The sequence below is a fragment of the Triticum aestivum genome, chromosome 4D (genome assembly GCF_018294505.1).
Source record: "Triticum aestivum cultivar Chinese Spring chromosome 4D, IWGSC CS RefSeq v2.1, whole genome shotgun sequence".
Taxonomy (NCBI): domain Eukaryota; kingdom Viridiplantae; phylum Streptophyta; class Magnoliopsida; order Poales; family Poaceae; genus Triticum; species Triticum aestivum.
Window position 1 is genome coordinate 283,650,905 of NC_057805.1, and position 6,524 is coordinate 283,657,428.

A 6,524-nucleotide genomic window follows, 5' to 3' on the forward strand; every position below is an offset into this window, starting at 1 on the left:
ACCAAGGCGATCCAGGAGCATCAGGAACCAAGGACCATACGCGGCGACCGCCACCCACCACTCGGCGCAGCTCCCCATCCTGGCGAGGACGGCAGGCTGCGCGTCTGCGTCGACATTCCAGGGCTCAACAGGGCAGCATATCAGGAGCATTTCTGGCCCTCGCGCGTTGGCCGGTGCGAGGGTCCACCTCACAGCTATGTTCGCATGCCGTTTGGCCTGCCGAACATGGCTGTCACCTACCAGCATCATCTGCAGAGCATCCTGACGGCTCAGGAGGCCAGGCATCACGCAGTCCTGGCAGATAGGGCGACAGTCCTTGAGGAGCAACTCCTTCAGCGCGCACCTTCAGCTACCTCAACACTCCTTCGACAATGGAACCAGGTGACATTTTCCGGTTTACTCAGCTAGGAGCGCCCCTCGCGCTGCATCATTCCCAGGTCGCACGGGCCCATCCCCGGGACGTGTCTCTTTTTGCATCTTTAGCCTACTCTGTTGGGGGTGCCCCTCGGGCTACATCATCCCCAGGCCGCTCGGGTCCGTCCTAGTGGCATGTATCGTTCTCACATCTATCTAAGCTAGCTTGTCTCTTCATTTGAGTTATTCTATGGTTATCACCTTCTTGATTGTTACCCATCGCGACCGCCCGCGTTGCCGATCGGCCCCTTGCTCATCCCGCAACAGGGGCTACTCATGCTGGCACGTCGCTTGTGCTCGGGTCTGTCCCTGCAATGCTGATAAATCTGAGCGGTCGAGCTCTGGCTCGCGGCGCGCCCCGCGTACGTCACCTCACCGGGCCCTCAATGCCTTCATCTTCTTGCGGAACGACCAGTGGTAGACCGACAAGTGTGGTTGCAATCTGTATCCCTGCTTGCGCTAACCTGCTGGAACCTCCCGAGGATGACAGCGGGTGGTACCGCGGGCTCCCTCTATTCCCATGCAATTTGCTTGCGCGTTAAAGGGGTGCTCTTGAGCATCGTGACTCAGGAGTTCTTACTGGCTCTCCAGCCCTCACCCCCTGTCCTTGACCACGGCATCGCGACATGGCATACCAGCGGCGGCTGAGCTCACTCAAGGGCCGGGACCCTAGGGCGTAGAGCACACGGAAGAGCGTGAAAAAGAGGGGGAAGCTTGCACGGGCCTAACCCGGCTACGCTATGGCCGTTGACGCACGAATCTGGCGCTGCACAAGGAATCGACTCTGGACTGCTAAGATATGTTTCACACTCGGGTCGACCAAGCGCTGCGGCATAGGAGTCCCATCTCTTGCAGCCTTGCTACGGCGATGCTGCCTTCCTTTCCTACCTTGAGGTAGCTACTTGCACGCTAAAGGGGACCTCTTGAGCATCGCGCCTCAGGAGCTCTTAGTGGACCTCGGGCCGCTCACCTCCTGGCCTTGACCACGGCATCGCGACCTGGCATACCAGCGACGGCTGTCGCCTGCTTGGGGACTGGGACCTGTCGGCATAGAGCACCAAGCTACCGCGAGGTTGGAAAGGGGAGACTGAGCCGAAGTAGGACATGCAATCGTAAATCTTCATAATAATGACAATATTAACAAAAGGCACTATAGATCCTTTACACGCCCCATGGGGTTCGTCTCAATTCCTCGTAGGGAACAAAACAAGAAGGATTCGAGGAGCCCTATCTACAAGCATTGACGCCGCAGACGCTATCATCAACAGTGGGCCATGGGAGGCCGACGCCAACCCCATCCAGATCAACGACGGCGGCGGGCGGACGCCGCTGCCGCACTCCGGGCACGACGAGAGCTCGGGGGCACGTAGCTGTCGTCGCTCGTCTCCGTAGTCTCATAGGGCTCAGGAGAGTCGCTGGACTCCCAAGCGCCATCAGTGCTGCTGGAGGAACCACCGGCGGGGCGAGCGGCTAGCCCGGCTCCTGCCGCTTTCTCGTCCTGACGACCCCCTCCAGGGCAGCACTCCAGGCGGCGGCCTTCCCCATCGAAGACCTTGAAGAATGTGGAGGCGCCAACGTATTCAAAGTGGACGGTGAGGGCGCCCTCCGCGCGGCAAACTCGGGCGACCTCACCCCATCAGCAGGTCATGAAGATCTTGGCCGGGGAGACGACCTTAACCTCCGCCCCCATCGCCGGGGCATCACACTCAGCATGTTGCAGCCACAGCTCGAGGGGACCCCTCGGCGGCATCTCGGCGGAGAAGAACTACGGGAAGCGAATCCAGGAGCGCGGGGGCATCGCCACCCACACCACCAGTTCGCACAAGGAGCCCTCAGCGTGGGTTCCTGGGGCGACGGTGCATGCCACTGCGGAGCGGCCATCACAGCGGTGACGCGGTCGGCGTTGATTGTCGCCCCCTCCTCCGGATCCCTCTGCCTGGGCGTACAAAGGCAGCAGATATCCGGGAGGAGGCCATTCGTACCAAGGCCTTGTCACCTCCGGCCTCACGACGACATCGCGGGAGCAGGCCGGCCTCTTCTTCGGCGGGATTGGCCCTGGCTCTTCATGGGGGGCTTCTCCCTTCTCGGCGGACGAGATTCTCCGTATCGGCGCCATGGGAAGAGATGGGCGACGGGGGCTCCGCACCTCTCCCCGTTTATAGCAGGAGGAGGCCAACCGCCGGCCTCCACGATTGCAGGTAATGATGGCTTTTCTACATGCACCAGGGACTCATCAAGTCGGGCAGTTACCGAGGCAGCGTGGGGAAGCGGACGCGCCCACGTCCCGTCAGTCGCCACGCGTTAATTAAGGCCGCAGGCGGTTGGGGCCCACGGAGCTCCGCACTTGCCCCTTGGTTTCGCCTCGTCCGAGCGCGCCTTGGGCCTGGGGGCTACTGTCGGCGTTCTGGGAATGGGGGTCCCTAGACTTGCCTGCCTGCGGCCCATGGCGTGGCTCCACTAGCGGCCTGGTACGGCCCATCTTCACCAGCAAACACTCAAGACCCTCGCGAGGGGCCAAGCCTCGCGAGGCAGACGACACAAGACCTCCTCAGGGGCAGCCTCACTAGGCTGGCTTGCGAGGAGAGGAGAGATCAAGGCGAGGGGCACCTCCTGAGGTTCTCGTGACATGAGCCATGACGACCAAGGCCAGGCGGGAGCCAGCGGGTGCAGAGTACTGGTTTCCACTTTGGTCCTAAAGGAGCAGGCGCAGGCGAGGAGTCCCGAGGCATCAGGCAAAGGTTTCCGTATCGGTGCAACGAGACCAAGACCAGCAGGACGGCAGGACAAAGGTCACCGTAGAGCCCATGACGGCGTCACCACCAGCCTTTGGCAGGCGAAGACCATCTTTTGTCAGGATAGCTTGTACTAGCTGTCCCCCTTCAAATTGGCCGTTGTGGTATCCCTTCCCGCCTAATATTTAGGAAGAGGATCCAGGCCTCTATAAATAGGACTAGCCACCACCCTAGCAAGGGGACAGATCATTCAGATCATCCTCAACCACACAAGCTCACCGAGCTCAAGGACACCTCTCCTCAGGAGGTAGTTCTCCCCTTGTACTTGTTCATCCGAGCCTATGAGGCAATCCACGACACCACACTGGAGTAGGGTATTACACCACATTGCTGGCCCGAACCAGTATAAACTCTTGTGTCCCTTGTTCTTTGGGTTCGGCAAGCTAAGCTTTGAGATAGTGGTGAGAGCGTGAACTAGGGGGAGAGAGATCTTCGTGCGCACCCCAGAGTTCGAGCCTCAATGGTTTTTCCGGAACCCGCAATCCGACACTCGCAACCCGTCATCTAATAACTACTCCACAATGCATTCCCTTAGGCCCAAATATGGTGAAGTGTCATGGTGTCGACGTTCATATGATTCCACTATGGGAATCACAACATACATACCATCAAAATATCGAACACATATCAAGTTCACATGATTACTTGCAACAAGATTTCTCTCATGACCTTAAGAACAAAAGTAAGTACTCAGAAATGATAATTATGATCAAGATCAGTGGGGTATTAAATAGCATATTGGATCTGAACATATAATCTTCCACCAAAGAAACCATATAGTAATCAACTACAACATGTAATCAACACTACTAGTCACCCACAAGTACCAATCAATAGTTCCGGTTCAAAGATTGAACACAAGAGATGAACTAGGGTTTGAGAGAAGATGGTGTTATTAAAGATGTTGATGGAGATTACCCTCCCCAAGATGGGAGAGTTGTTGGTGATGATGATGACGATGATTTCCCCCTCCGGGTGGGAAGTTCCCCCGGCGGAATCGCTCCGCCGGAGGGCAAAAGTGCTCCTGCCCAAGTTCCCCCTCGAGACAGTGGCGCTTCATCCCGAAAGTCCTCTCCGTATTTTTTCTAGGTCAAAATGACTTATACACCAGAAAAGGGGCACCAGAGGTGGGCCAAGGAGGGCACAACTAACCAGGGTGCGCCTCGGCTCCCTGGCGCGCCCAAGTGGGTTTTGCTCACCTGGTGGGCCCCCTCTCGTACTTATTGGCTCCAATATTTCTTATATATTCCATAAAAAATCTTCGTAAAGTTTCAGCTCATTTGGAGTTGTGCAGAATAGGTAGCCTAACGTAGCTTTTTCCGGTCCAGATTTCTAGCTGCCGGAATTCTCCCTCTTTGTGTGAACCTTGCATATTATGAGAGAAAAATCATTGCAATTACTCCAAAAGGCATTATTATACATAAAAACAATATAAATAACAGTAGGAAAACATGATGCAAAATGGACGTATCACCCATCACAAAGGACCTCGCCCATTGCAAGAAAAACTAATCTAGTAGGCCAAACCAAATCGATAGATTGGAGAGAAATACAAAGCTATCTTAATCATGCATAAAATTGTTCAGAAAAGACTCAAATAATATTCATAGATAATCTAATCATAAATCCACAATTCATCTGATCTCAACAAAGGCACCACAAAAGAAGATTACATCAAATAGATCTCCAAGAACATCAAGGAGAACATTATATGGAAGATCAGAGAAAGGGAAGAAGCCATCTAGCTACTAGCTATGGACCCCGAGGTCCATGGTAAACTACTCACTCATCATCGGAAGGGCGGGAAGGTTGGTGTAGAGTCCCTCCATTATCGAATCCCCCTCTGACGGAGCGCCAGAAAAAGCCCCAAGATGGGATCTCACAAGAACAGAAGCTTGCGGGGGAAGAAAAGTATTATTTGTGTGCCCTTTGACGTAAGGGGAATATTTGTTAATTTCTAGTGCTCAAGTTAAGCTTAGAAGAGCTTCGCCCCCTAGGCTTGTGGGTCCTCGTGGTTCTTCTAGGTTCCTCCTGAAGCTTCGTAGGTGTCTTGATGTCCAAGAAAAATCATCAAAAAGTTCCGTTCCGTTTGGACTCTGTTTGGTATTGATTTTCTATAAAAGACAAAAACAAGGAAAAAACAGCAACTGGCACTGGGCACTAGGTTAATAGGTTAGTCCCAAAAATAATATAAAATATCGAAAACAGATAATATAATAGCATGGAACAATAAAAAATTATAGATACGTTGGAGACGTATCAAGCATCTCCAAAGCTTAATTCCCGCTCGTCCTCGAGTAGGTAAATGATAAAAACTGATTTTTTATTAGGAATGCTACCTAACATATTTATCAATGTATTTTTTCTTATTGTGGCATGAATGTTCAGATCCATTAGATTCAAAACAAAAGTTTAACATTGACATAAAAACAATAATACTTCAAGCATACTTATAAAGAAATCGTGTCTTCTCAAGCATGGCTAAACAAAGTTATCCCTACAAAATCATATAATCTTGTCATGCTCTATCTTCATCACACAAAGTATTTATCATGCACAAGCCGATGACAAGCCAAGCAATTGTTTCCTACTTTTAATGTTCTCAAGCTTTTTCAACTTTCATGCAATACATGAGCGTGAGCCATGGATATAGCAATATAGGTGGAATAGAATTTGGCGGAGGTTGTGAGGAGAAGCCAAAAAGGGAGAAAGTCTCACATCAAATAGGAAATTAATGGGCTATGGAGATGCCCATAAATTGATATCAATGCAAGTGAGTAGGGATTTCCATGCAACGGATGAATTAGGGCTATAAGTGTATGAAAGCTGAAAAGAGAACTAAGTGGATGTGCATCCAACATGCTTGCCCACGAAGACCTAGGGCAATTTGAGGAAGCCCATCATTGGAATATACAAGCCTAGTTCTATAATGAAAAAATCTCACTAGTGTATGAAAGTGATAAAATAGGAGACTCTCTATCACGAAGGCCATGGTGCTATTTTGAAGCACAATTGTGGAAATGTATAGTAACATTGTCCCTTCTCTCTTTTTCTCCCATAACTTTTTTCTTTATTTTCTTTTGGGCTCTTTGGCCTCTTTTTTTATTGGGCTCTTTGGCCTCTCTTTTTTATTTTAAGTCCGGAGTCTCATCTCGCCTTGTGGGAGAATCATAGCCTCCACCATCCTTTCCTCACATGGGAAAATGCTCTAATAATGATGATCGTCACACTATTATTTACTTACAACTCAAGAATTACAACTTGATACTAGAACAAAAATATGTATCTTTATGAATGCCTCCAGCGGTGTACCGGGAT